This window comes from Hyperolius riggenbachi, chromosome 7 (genome assembly GCF_040937935.1).
Source record: "Hyperolius riggenbachi isolate aHypRig1 chromosome 7, aHypRig1.pri, whole genome shotgun sequence".
Taxonomy (NCBI): Eukaryota; Metazoa; Chordata; class Amphibia; order Anura; family Hyperoliidae; genus Hyperolius; species Hyperolius riggenbachi.
Window position 1 is genome coordinate 24,584,898 of NC_090652.1, and position 14,405 is coordinate 24,599,302.

The window sequence follows — 14,405 nt, forward strand, 5'->3', positions numbered from 1 at the left end:
GAGTGGCTATGCGGCGATCGCGTCATTCGTGACGCGATCAGCCGCCGGGGACTGGCTCCGCCCACCGCTCGTAGTAACCCGCCGGCCGTTCGGAAGTGCCGGCGGGTTACTAGCACCCGGATCGCCGCTGCACGTATGTATAATAGGCTTTGTAATGTATACAAAGCCTATTATACTGGCTGCCTCCTGCCCTGGTGGTCCCAGTGTCCGAGGGACCACCAGGGCAGGCTGCAGCCACCCTAGTCTGCACCCAAGCACACTGATTTCCCCCCCCCTGCCCCCTGATCGCCCACAGCACCCCCCAGACCCCCCCCCTGCCCACCCCCCAGACCACTGTTTGCACCCAGTCACCCCCCTAATCACCCATCAATCACTCCCTGTCACTATCTGTCAACGCTATTTTTTTTTTATCCCCCCCCTGCCCACTGCCCCCTCCTGATCACCCCCCACCCCTCAGATTCTCCCCAGACCCCCCCCCCCAGACCCCCCCCGTGTACTATATGCATCTATCCCCCCTGATCACCTGTCAATCACCTGTCAATCACCCGTCAATCACCCGTCAATCACCCCCTGTCACTGCCACCCATCAATCAGCCCCTAACCTGCCCCTTGCGGGCAATCTGATCACCCCCCCACACCAGTAGATCGCCCGCAGATCCGACATCAGATCACCTCCCAAATCCATTGTTTACATCTATTCTCTCCTCTAAACACCCACTAATTACCCATCAATCACCCATCAATCACCCCCTATCACCACCTCTCACTGTTACCCATCAGATTAGACCCTAATCTACCCCTTGCGGGCACCCAATCACCCGCCCACACGCTCAGATTGCCCTCAGACCCCCCCTTATCAATTCGCCAGTGCAATATTTACATCTGTTATTCCCTGTAATAACCCACTGATCACCTGTCAATCACCTATCAATCACCCCCTGTCACTGCCACCCATCAATCACCCCCTGTCACTGCCACCCATCAATCAGCCCCTAACCTGCCCCTTGCGGGCAATCTGATCACCCACCCACACCAATAGATCGCCCGCAGATCCGACATCAGATCACCTCCCAAGTGCAGTGTTTACCTCTCTTCTCTCCTCTAAACACCCACTAATTACCCATCAATCACCCCCTATCACCACCTGTCACTGTTACCCATCAGATTAGACCCTAATCTGCCCCTTGCGGGCACCCAATCACCCGCCCACATGCTCAGATTGCCCTCAGACCCCCCCTTATCAATTCGCCAGTGCAATATTTACATCTGTTATTCCCTGTAATAACCCACTGATCACCTGTCAATCACCTATCAATCACCCCCTGTCACTGCCACCCATCAATCACCCCCTGTCACTGCCACCCATCAATCACCCCCTGTCACTGCCACCCATCAATCAGCCCCTAACCTGCCCCTTGCGGGCAATCTGATCACCCACCCACACCAATAGATCGCCCGCAGATCCGACATCAGATCACCTCCCAAGTGCAGTGTTTACATCTCTTCTCTCCTCTAAACACCCACTAATTACCCATCAATCACCCCCTATCACCACCTGTCACGGTTACCCATCAGATTAGACCCTAATCTGCCCCTTGCGGGCACCCAATCACCCGCCCACACCTCAGAACGTCCTCAGACCCCAGCCCTGATCACCTCGCTAGTGCATTGCTTGCATCTATTTCCCCCCTCTAATCACACCTTGAGACACCCATCAATCACCTCCTGTCACCCCCTAGCACACCTACCCATCAGATCAGGCCCTAATTTGCCCTGTGTGGGCTCCTGATCACTCGGCCAAACCCTCAGATCCCCCTCAGACCCCCTTCCGATCACCTCCCCAGTGCATTGATTGCATCTATTTTCCCCTCTAACCGCCCCCTGAGACACCCATCAATCACCTCCTGTCACCCCCCTAGCACTCCTATCCATCAGATCAGGCCCCAAACATCCTGTCATCTAAGAGGCCACCCTGCTTATGACCGGTTCCACAAAATTTGCCCCCTCATAGACCACCTGTCATCAAAATTTGCAGATGCTTATACCCCTGAACAGTCATTTTGAGAAATTTGGTTTCCAGACTACTCACAGTTTTGGGCCCGTAAAATGCCAGGGCAGTATAGGAACCCCACAAGTGACCCCATTTTAGAAAGAAGACACCCCAAGGTATTCTGTTAGGTGTATGATGAGTTCATAGAAGATTTTATTTTTTGTCAAAAGTTAGCGGAAATTGGATTTTTATTGTTTTTTTCACAAAGTGTCATTTTTCACTAACTTGTGACAAAAAATAAAATCTTCTATGAACTCACCATACCCCTAACGGAATACCTTGGGGTGTCTTCTTTCTAAAATGGGGTCACTTGTGGGGTTCCTATACTGTCCTGGCATTTTAGGGGCCCTAAACCGTGAGGAGTAGTCTAGAAAACAAATGCCTCAAAATGACCTGTGAATAAGACGTTGGGCCCCTTAGCGCACCTAGGCTGCAAAAAAGTGTCACACATGTGGTATCGCCATACTCAGGAGAAGTAGTATAATGTGTTTTGTGGTGTATTTTTACACATACCCATGCTGGGTGGGAGAAATCTCTCTGTAAATGGACAATTGTGTGTAAAAAAAATCAAAAATGTGTCATTTACAGAGATATTTCTCCCACCCAGCATGGTTATATGTAAAAATACACCACAAAACACATTATACTACTTCTTCTGAGTACGGCGATACCACATGTGTGACACTTTTTTGCAGCCTAACTGTGCTAAGGGGCCCAAAGTCCAATGAGTACCTTTAGGATTTCACAGGTCATTTTGAGACATTTGGGTTCAAGGCTACTCCTCACGGTTTAGGGCCCCTAAAATGCCAGGGCAGTATAGGAACCCCACAAGTGACCCCATTTTAGAAAGAAGACACCCAAGGTATTCTGTTAGGTGTATGATGAGTTCATAGAAGATTTTATTTTTTGTCACAAGTTAGCGGAAATTGATATGTATTGTTTTTTTTTTTCACAAAGTGTCATTTTCCGCTAACTTGTGACAAAAAAAAAAAATCTTCTATGAACTCACCATACTCCTAACAGAATACCTTGGGGTGTCTTCTTTCTAAAATGGGGTCACTTGTGGGGTTCCTATACTGCCCTGGCATTTTAGGGGCCCTAAACCGTGAGCAGTAGTCTAGAATCCAAATGCCTCAAAATGACCTGTGAATAGGACGTTAGGCCCCTTAGCGCACCTAGGTTGCAAAAAAGTGTCACACATGTGGTATCGCCGTACTCAGAAGAAGTAGTATATTGTGTTTTGGGGTGTATTTTTACACATACCCATGCTGGGTGGGAGAAATCTCTCTGTAAATGGACAATTGTGTGTAAAAAAAATCAAACAATTGTCATTTACAGAGATATTTCTCCCACCCAGCATGGGTATGTGTAAAAATACACCCCAAAACACATTATACTACTTCTCCTGAGTACGGCGGTACCACATGTGTGGCACTTTTTTGCACCCTAAGTGCGCTAAGAGGCCCAAAGTCCAATGAGTACCTTTAGGATTTCACAGGTCATTTTGCGACATTTGGTTTCAAGACTACTCCTCACGGTTTAGGGCCCCTAAAATGCCAGGGCAGTATAGGAACCCCACAAATGACCCCATTTTAGAAAGAAGACACCCCAAGGTATTCCGTTAGGAGTATGGTGAGTTCATAGAAGATTTTATTTTTTGTCACAAGTTAGCGGAAAATGACACTTTGTGAAAAAAAACAATTAAAATCAATTTCCGCTAACTTGTGACAAAAAAAAAAAAATCTTCTATGAACTCACCATCCTCCTAACGGAATACCTTGGGGTGTCTTCTTTCTAAAATGGGGTAATTTGTGGGGTTCCTATACTGTCCTGGCATTTTAGGGGCCCTAAACCGTGAGGAGTAGTCTTGAAACGAAATTTCTCAAAATGACCTGTGAAATCCTAAAGGTACTCATTGAACTTTGGGCCCCTTAGCGCAGTTAGGGTGCAAAAAAGTGCCACACATGTGGTATCGCCGTACTCAGGAGAAGTAGTATAATGTGTTTTGGGGTGTATTTTTACACATACCCATGCTGAGTGGGAGAAATATCTCTATAAATAGACAATTGTGTGTAAAAAAAATTAAACAATTGTCATTTACGGAGATATTTCTCCCACCCAGCATGGGTATGTGTAAAAATACACCCCAAAACACATTATACTACTTCTCCTGAGTACGGCAATACCACATGTGTGGCACTTTTTTGCAGCCTAACTGCGCTAAGGGGCCAAAAGTCCAATGAGCATCTTTAGGCTTTACAGGGGTGCTTACAATTAGGCACCCCCCAAAATACCAGGACAATGAACACACCCCACAAATGACCCCATTTTGGAAAGTAGACACTTCAAGGTATTCAGAGAGGAGCATAGTGAGTCTGTGGCAGATTTCATTTTTTTTTGTCGCAAGTTAGAAGAAATGGAAACTTTTTTTTTTTCTTTTTTTTGTCAGAAAGTGTCATTTTCCGCTAACTTGTGACAAAAAATAAAATCTTGTATGAACTCACCATGCCTCTCACTGAATACTTTGGGATGTCTTCTTTCCAAAATGGGGTCATTTGGGGGGTATTTGTACTATCCTGGAATTTTAGCCCCTCATGAAACCTGACAGGTGCGCAGAAAAGTCAGAGATGCTTGAAAATGGGAAAATTCACTTTTGGCACCATAGTTTGTAAACGCTATAACTTTTACCCAATCCAATAAATATACACTGAATGGTTTTTTTTTTATCAAAGACATGTAGCAGAATAACTTTCGCGCTCAAATGTATAGGAAATTTTACTTTATTTGAAAAATGTCAGCACAGCAAGTTAAAAAAGTCATTTTTTTTGCCAAAATTCATGTCTTTTTTGATGAATATAATAAAAACTAAAACTCGCAGCAGCAATCAAATAGCAGCAAAAGAAAGCTGTATTAGTGACAAGAAAAGGAGGTAAAATTCATTTAGGTGGTAGGTTGTATGACCGAGCAATAAACCGTGAAAGCTGCAGTGGTCTGAATGGAGAAAAAGGCTCTGGTCCTTAAGGGGCGAAAAGACTGTGGTCCTGAAGTGGTTAAAACCTGTGTCAGGGGGATCTTCTAGTTTTAGATAACTTGCAAAATAGTTAAAAATACTTGGAACTTGCAAAGTAGTTAACCACTTTACCCCCGCCCGTACGGATTTCTCCGTCCCTTTTTCCATCCTTTAACCCCCAGGGACGGAGAAATCTGTACTTTCCGCTGTAGCGCGCACTCCCGCTCGTAAACACGCCGCCCGCCGCTCGCCCGGAGATCAATGAACGGGAAAATCCATTCCCGTTCGTTGATCTAAGCCCCGCAATGATCCGCTGCTCTGCGATGAGCAGCGCGATCATTGTGAAAAAAAACCCCACTTACCCAGCCACCTAGTACTTCCTCCAAGCATCCGGAAGGACGCTTGGAGGTCGCATTAAACAAAAAGTTACTGTTGCCATCTTGTGGCCAAATAGTAAAACTGCACCCTGAAGCATTTTTCACATACAAATATATTACTTAAACACAAAAAATTAACTCATTACCTCTCACACTCCCCATTTTTTATTTTTTTGTAATTAAAAAAAATTAAAAATTAAAAAATTTAAAATATTGGCGCCAAACATTGTGATAGGAACATAATTTAAACGGTTTTATAATCGGGACAAAAGGGCAAATACATTTCATGGGTTTCAATTACAGTAGCATGCATTATTTAAAAACTATAATGGCCGAAAACTGAAAAATAATTAATTTTTTCCCACATTTTTCCTATTTTCCCATTAAAACACATTTAGAATAAAATAATTCTTGGCATAATGTCCCACCTAAAGAAAGCCTAATTGGTGGCGAAAAAAACAAGATATAGTTCATTTCATTGCGATAAGTAATGATAAAGTTATAGACGAATGAATGGAAGGAGCGCTGAAAGGTGAAAATTGCTCTGGTGCTCATGGGGTAAAACCCCTCAGTGGTGAAGTGGTTAAGCAATAATTGGGAATTTTATTGCTGTTTGTCCAAATGGATAATTTTCTCCCCCCACTTGTCCATCGGGCTTCCTGAAATCCCAATGGTTGAATATAAATGCCTGGTTTAACCTCCCCGGAATCACAATTCAGCAGATATACAGCATTACTGAGACCCGAAAATGTTAGGTCAATAACAATACTCAGAAGCATTGAACCGATTAGCGAATCAGCATCAGCATTGTACCATGGTAATCAGATTACAGCGGAAATTGTTAGACCAACCAGAAGACTCTGAGGTATTGGGTCAATCAGAGAATGAAGGAGTTTATCGTGATTGAGGATTGGAAATACAGATTCGGCACAATAGCATACATCCATACATTTTTTTTTGCAGTTATGATTTCTTTCCCATTTACTACCTTTGAGTTTGCTAGATGCCAAAGCGTTCTTAACATTTTTCACTTGTCTAAAAACAACTTAAGGGGTTTTTTTTTGTTTGTTTTTTTCCCCAAGTCTTTTTATGAGAAAAGGGTCTCTCATTTGGAGGTGTGAATGTTTTAAAATGATTGCCCTAATGGCTCTATAACCTTAACATATCTCATACCCTCAGTCACCCCCCACCCATAGCAGGTGCCTTATGGAAAGCCAACTCCGTATGTATCAAACTGGAACATATGCATGACCTTTTATCTCACATGGCATCACCTTTTTTGGAGTAACCCTGAACGTAGTTCGGGGCAAGCCGCGCAGGAGGTTTTCTCAGGCCCTGCTGGGTCGATTTGCGCAATTTTTTTTACTGCACGCAGCTAGCACTTTGCTAGCTGCGTGAGCACACCAATCGCCGCCGCCCCACGCCAATTCGCGGCTATCCGCGTCGCCCCCAGGGCCCCCCCCTGGACCCCTGCGCTGCCTGGCCTATCAGCGCCAGGCAGCGCTGAGGGGTGGATCGGGACTCCCTTAGACGTCACGACGTCCATGACGTCGGTGACGTCATCCCGCCCCGTCGCCGTGGCGACGGGGGAAGCCCTCCAGGAAATCCCGTTCTTTGAACAGGATTTCCTGATCGACGATCGCAGGAGGCGATCAAAGAGGGTGGGGAGATGCCGCTGCACAGCGGCTATCATGTAGCGAGCCCTAGGCTCGCTACATGATTTAAAAAAAAAAAAAAAATTAAAAAACGGCTGTGCTGCCCCCTGGCAGTTTTTAATAGACTGCCAGGAGGGTTAATAAAGAGATTGAAAGCGGACCTGAACTCTTGCACAGGACAGAAGGAAATATAGAGAAGTTCACCCTTTGTGTGTATTTAGAGAGTTTAGCCTGTCTAATTCCCCATTATCTGTGACTAAGCACAAGTTGTAATTTGATCTCTCTCCTGTGTCAGCTGACTGGCAGATAAGGCAGATGAACTCATTTGAAAGCACAGGATGTTAACAATATGTCTGCTTCCGTGAAAGCAGGAAGTTGAAACAGTGCAGATGTATTGCAGTATTTGTATTAGCTGTACCAAATAAATGTTTTTCTTGAATGGTTGTTATGCTTTTGCGTATCTTTTAGAGCAGAGAGAAAGTTCTGAGTTCAGGTCCGCTTTTAAAAAAGTAGATTTTAGATTGTTTTGTCTCAGCTCCTTGAAACAGTCTTTCCAGTAACTCAAAGTCCAGAAATACATGAACTATTGATCTTTTTATCTATTCCCAGTTATATGTCAGGAAATAATATTATGGCTGTAATTCCTTATCAGTGAGGGAAGATATAGTCCGACTGGGTCCTGACTGGAGGAAAGTTCAGTTGCATAACCGAATATAAACTCTTTTTATTTGTGTGCTTGGCACTGTACATACACATGTCTATCTCATCATGTCACATAAAGAGAGTCTGAAGTCAAATTAATTTTCTATTTTTAATGTCCACATTAGGGATGATCGGAAAGAGCAAATTCCGTTCCGCCGGAATTGCGGAATTCCAACAGCGCTAAATTCCGTCGCCATTACATTTCCGCAGAATTCCGCATTTTGGTGGAAAAATAAAAGTAATCGCTAATGAAACCTCTTTTTTGCTAAATGGTAGCCCATGGGACCTAGTGGCTGTTCGCCCAGTCATTTTTATTTATTTATTTCATTTTATTTTTGCAGCAGGAGGTGTCGCTTACGCCACGGGACCTAGCGGTGGTCCCATGGCGGTCGTTTTGGCACCGCAGGAGGTGTCGCTTATGCCATGGGACCTAGCAGTGGTCCCATGGCGAAGGTTTTGGCCCCGCATGAGGTGTCGCTTAAGCCATGGGACCTTGTGGTGGTCCCATGGCGGTCGTTTTGGCACTGCAGGAGGTGTTGCTTAAGCTTTGGGACCTGGCGGTGGTCCCATGGTGGTGGTTTTGGCACCGCAGGGGGTGTAGCATAAGCTTTGGGACCTGGCGGTGGTCCCATGGTGGTGGTTTTGGCGCTGCATGAGGTGTCGCGTAAGCTTTGGCACCTTGCGGTGGTCCCATGGCGGTCGTTTTGGCGCCGCAGGAGGTGTTGCGTAAGCTTTAGGACCTTGCGGTGGTCCAATGGCGGTCGTTTTGGCACCGCAGGTGGTGTCGCGTAAGCTTTGGGACCTGGCGGTGGTCCCATGGCGGTGGTTTTGGCGCTGCAGGAGGTGTCGCGTAAGCTTTGGGACCTTGCGGTGGTCCCATGGCGGTCGTTTTGGCACCGCAAGAGGTGCCGCGTAAGCTTTGGGACCTGGCAGTGGTCCCATGGCGGTCGTTTTGGCACCGCAGGTGGTGTCGCGTAAGCTTTGGGACCTGGCGGTGGTTCCATGGTGGTCGTTTTGGCACCGCAGGTGGTGTCGAATAAGCTTTGGGACCTGGCGGTGGTCCCATGGCGGTGGTTTTGGCGTCACATGAGGTGTTGCATAAGCTTTGGGACCTTGCGGTGGTCCCATGGCAGTCGTTTTTGCACCACAGGAGGTGCCGCGTAAACTTTGGGACCTGGCGGTGGTCCCATGGCGGTCGTTCTGGCACCGCAGGTGGTGTCGCGTAAGCTTTGGGACCTGGCGGGGGTCCCATGGCGGTGGTTTTGGCGCTGCAGAGGTGTTGCGTAGGCTATAGGACCTATACAAAATGGTTGGGATAGGTGAGATAGTTAGTTAGCTGGTTGCTAACATAGGATTGATTGGTTTTTGTTAAGACTGTAATTGGTGCTGAAATATTTCCGATTTTCATTCAGAAATCCGTTTGGGTGCTTTTTGTAAGCCTCTGATTGGTGCAGAAATTCAGATATTCATGAAGAAATCCTGGTGTTTTCACTTTAAGCTTCTTCTAGGGGCTTTCTTGTGATTGGCTTACAAAAATCCGCATTCCGCCGGAATTACGCATCGTTCCGCGGAATTTCAGCTATAGCGCTATAGCAATTCCGTTCCGATGCAACGGAACGGAACCACCAAATTCTGGCCAGTATTGCAGAAAACAGAATTCCGCGGAATGCGGTGAGCATCCCTAGTCCACATATGTTAAGCATTAACACCATAGCTGAAGCTCTGCCTCCAGTCACGTCAATCTCTGCAGATAGCCACTTTTCTCCGCCCCTCTCAGTCTTCTTTCACTGAGAGGGGTGGGGATAGGAGGCAATCTTCGTAGATTGACGCGACTGGAGGCAGAGCTACAACGCTAAGCTCTGCCTCCTTAAAGAGGAACTGTCGCTAAAATCTTAAAATTTAAAACGCATACAAATAAGAAGTACTTTTCTTCCTGAGTAAAATGAGCCATAAATTACCTTTCTCCTATGTTGCTGTCACTTACAGTAAGTAGTAGAAAACTGACATTACCGACATATTTTGGGCTAGTCCATCCCTCCATAGGGGATTCTCAGCAGAACCTTTATTCTTTATAAATACATACCCTGAAAAATCTTTATACAAAGATGCTGGCCAGCCTCCATGCTCGCTGCACACTATTTTGGCAGTTGGACAGAGCAACTGCCATTCACTAACTGCTTTTAAAAATAAAGAAAACCCTGAGAACCCCCTTATGAGAAGATGGGCTAGTCCAAAATTTGTCAGTAATGTCAGATTTCTACTGCCTACTGTAAATGACAGCAACATAGGAGAAAAGTAATTTATGGCTCATTTTACTCAGGAAGAAATGTACTTCTTATTTGTAAGTGCTTTAAATTTTAAGATTTTTGCGACAGTTCCTTTTTCAGGACATGAGGGGAGAATTTTGCCCCAGAGATTTCAGGGGTGATAAAACCTCGTTCTGCTGCGCCGTTGCAGTGAATCAGCTCTGGTTTTAATGCTTAACATATATGGACATTAGAAACAGAAAATTTATTTGGCTTCAGACTCTCTTTAACCCCTTAAGCCTAACTGGAGGAATATTTTTGTCCAGTGTATTTGTGGAGAGTGCACCACCAGTTTGCTACTAAATGAGGCACATGTGATATCATTTTAACCGTGACCAGTTGTAGAATACATTTTGGCGTGTCTAAAAGCTGTGAACCATGTCACATGAAAAATAGGTAGGGACAAACTCAATCAAACATAAAAAGTCATTTTCAGAATTATGATCAAACTTGGGAAAGTTTTAGCAACACTACAATAGACATATGTGCTATCATTTTAACCGTGATAAGTAGTAGAATAGAGTTTAAAGAGTTTTAGGGTTGAAGCACATGTCTCCAGTATTTTTTTAGTCACAAACTGAATCAAAAGATTAAATTTTGCATATTATGTATCAAAATAAAAGACTTGTAAAATAAAAAAAAGTGACAGAATATGAAAGAAACAACATATATTGTTACCTTAGGATCCTGGCTTTTTAAATATGTATGCCATGAGGGTATATTACTATTATTTTTCAAAATAAGGCCTTGTAATCATCGATAGTGTACAATGAGAAAGCAAAAAACAAAAACAGAAAAAAGACACCTTTATTTCCAAATACAATATTGTCACTATACATTGTGCTTGGGCCGTAATCTAAATGTTGCAATAACCAGGATGGGTGAGCAAATAATATTAGTGGGTTTAACTTATAGTCAGCACTGTTTAATGTAAAGCTATAATGGAAGTAAATGAAGAAATAGTTTTTTTTTTTCAATTTTTCCCCTTATTTTCCCTTTAAAATGCATATAAAATAAGGTGATTACTAAACAAAATTAAAACACACTAAAAGCCGAATTTGTCCCGAAAATATATATATATATATAGATCATTTAGGTGTGATAAGTAGTAATAAAGTTATTGGTGAATGAATGGAAGCAGCGCCCATATGTGAAAATTGCTCTCAGGCTGAAGTGGTTAAGCCTCCTTTTAAGAGTCTGTGGGCTTGATTCATTAACCGGCACTGAGTGTTAAGGCCGGAGTGAAAAGCCATGTAGTGCCCCATAAGTAGCTTTGCGTGCACTAACAACCACGCCAAGCTACTTCGCGCATAGCCCTGCTCAGTGTGCGCACAGTGCGGTGCGCTGGTATTAGTGCTCGGTGCGACGATAACATTGCACCCGCTGCCTTGTAAACATCGCACATGGTGCGACAAAAATGGCGCATTGGATGCCCCCAAAGCGGTGCACACAGGCAGCAGGTGCGATGTTATCGTCGCACCGCGCACTTATACCGGCGCACCGCGCTACACGCGCACTGAGCAGGGCTATGCGCGAAGGCTCACTAACCGGCTTAGCGCCAGTTAGTGGATCAGGCTGTGTATGTTCGTCTGCGCTCCCCCCTCGCCCCATTGTCGGTGTGTTCGCTCCCAGGATGCGCATATGCACTACAGGTAAGCAAAATATGCAAGAGTAGGGCATCTATCCTTTGGGGGAGCAGCATGGATGGTTCTCCCTGGGCGTAGGTCACGTCTGGGGAGTACACCGTTCATGTGTTCTCACTCCCCCCCGGCTTTTGGGGGACAGTTGCGGCGCTCCCGGGCAGTGGATGCTTTGTGGGGGTGCTTGCGCTGCCCCTCATTTCCTGGGGGTACAAGGAGGCCTACACGCGGCGCCCCTGTTGAGATGCAAGAACTTGCGTGGGCCAACTCCTGCAGGAATGTCAGGAAGGTAGCCTTAGAACCTGCACAACCTGGTAAGCGATTGGAGCTTGCAACGCTTTGCCATTTGAATTAGATGAGAGTCAGTTTAAATTTGAATGAGTCATTAGACGTGAGGCAGCCAGTATATAAATCAGGTGAAACTGGTCAGAAGCACACACCTTCCACTCTTCTTGGATTGCATTGTATGTCTAATCCTGGCTGCTGTACAGGCTGACTATGGATCATTGTCAAGTTAATCACCTTATTTGCTCAAATAATGTCCTCAATTAGGGCTTGTTCACACTGAGGGTCTTTTCAATTTTTTTTAAGCGCCGGCGATTTTAAAAATCACCCTAAAAGCGATTGTGCAATGATTACCTATGAGAGTGTTCACATCTGAGCGGTTTGATTCCGATCCGCTCACCAAAGCGCTGCCTGTACCATTTTCTGAGTGTTTTTGCTCAATGGAAGGTATAGGGAAATTGCAAAGCGCTTGAAAAAGCGATTTGTATAGCGATTTCCCGAGCGCTTTAATGAATAAATACAATGGGCTCGATTCACAAAGCGGTGATAACCCAGTTAAAGACTTTAGGCGTGATAACCATTTTATCATGCCTAAACTCGGTTTAGGCATGATAAGTTTAGGCATGATAAGTTTAGGCATGATAAGTTTAGGTGTGATAAGTTTAGGCATGATAAGTTTAGGCATGATAAGTTTAGATAAGTTTAGATCACGCGCAAAGTCCCGCACGCAAAGCAGCACCATTAAACTCTATGCGAAGTGCACTAGACTTTGCTAGCGCAAAACTTTTGATCAGCTGTGCACTGCGGTGTTAACCCAGTTGGTGCTTAAACTTATCACGCCTAAACTTATCACACCTAAACGTATCACACCTAAACTTATCATGCCTAAACTGAGTTTAGGCATGATAAAGGGCTTTTCACCAGCGTGCTAACTGTTAGCACCGCTTTGTGAATCAGGCCCAATGGATTTATTCATTTCCGGGTGAAAGAATACACTTCCTCCTGGACGTCGGGAAGTGAAAAAATGAATCGCTCTGCAAAAACGCTTAGAAAATAGCTTTCTAAGCGCAAAGCACAAGGAAAAATGGAGGAAAAAACTCTTGATAAATCACTCAGCGCTTGTGATAGCGCTGGCTATTTACCTCTGTAGAGGTGAGTTCCTACTAGTGTTGGGCGAACACTGTTCGCCACTGTTCGGGGTTCTGCAGAACATCACCCTGTTCGGGTGATGTTCGCGTTCGGCCGAACACCTGATGGTGTTCGGCCTTTTAAGTTCGGGTTCGCCCCGAACTTCTAATGGCCGCCGAACAGGGCCGAACAGGGCCCCTGTTCGGCCGAACAGGGCCCTGTTCGGCCGAATACTGCCCCCCTATGGGGTCGCAGGCATAAGGGGGGAGCATGCCCCGATCGCGGGGGGGGGGGTCGGAAATTCCCCCCACCCCCTCCGCTAGCGCTCCCCCCTCTGCCCGCTTCCCTATACAAAAGTTTAAGCAAAGTACCTGTAGTGGATGGCCTGGCAGTGGGCGGCACTGTGGAGTGAGGAGGAGGAGTCCGGAGAGTGACGCGTTGAGGGAGGCCGGGCAGCGGGCGTGAGGTCAGAGAAAGGGCGGAAGTACCACAAGGGTACTTCCGCTGAACCGCCCGCTGCCTGGCCTCCCTCAACTCGTCACTCTCCGGACTCCTCCTCCTCACTCCACAGTGCCGCCCACTGCCAGGCCATCCACTATACAGGTACTTTGCTTAAACTTTTGTATGGGGAAGCGGGCAGAGGGGGGAGCGCTAGCGGAGGGGGTGGGGGGAATTTCTGACCCCCCCCCCCCCCCCGCGATCGGGGCATGCTCCCCCCTTATGCCTGCGACCCCATATGGCCCCCAAAAGCTGGATGTTCGGAAAGTTCAGGGTTCGGCCCGAACATGCCGAACATCTCGGCCATGTTCGGCGAACTTTCCCGAACCCGAACATCCAGGTGTTCGCCCATCACTAGTTCCTACTAAAAGCTCCACACAGGACAGTGTATATAAATCACTTGTTTTAACATGGCCCCTTACCATCTGAAGAAGCTCTAAATGCAGAATGGTACTTGTTATTGAGGCCTGCGTGTGATGTCACCCCGGAGAGCAGTTCCCGGAAGGCGCTAGCCCTGTTATGCTGCATGCAAACTGGTTTGGCTGGATGGAGTGTATGGACCTTGTGATCAGGAGCTGAGCGTTATTCAGTGCCAGAAGGATCAAAGCTGGGACACTGGAACCATCCGGTGACCGGAGCAGTCCTTTTCAGAGCAGGTAGATTTGGGCGCAGCTGGTGCCACCATAGACTGTAATAGGAATTACAGCTATAGCGCGCTCAGTGAGTAACGTCGGCGCCATAAAAAGACGGAGCC

The 14,405-nt window shown here is 46.1% G+C and overlaps 1 protein-coding gene across 1 annotated transcript in view; it reads right to left on the reverse strand.

The window, feature by feature from the left end:
- LOC137524164 (indolethylamine N-methyltransferase-like) overlaps positions 1 to 14,405 on the reverse strand; it is a 543,463-nt gene that overhangs the window by 280,621 nt on the left and 248,437 nt on the right. The window lies entirely within an intron of this gene.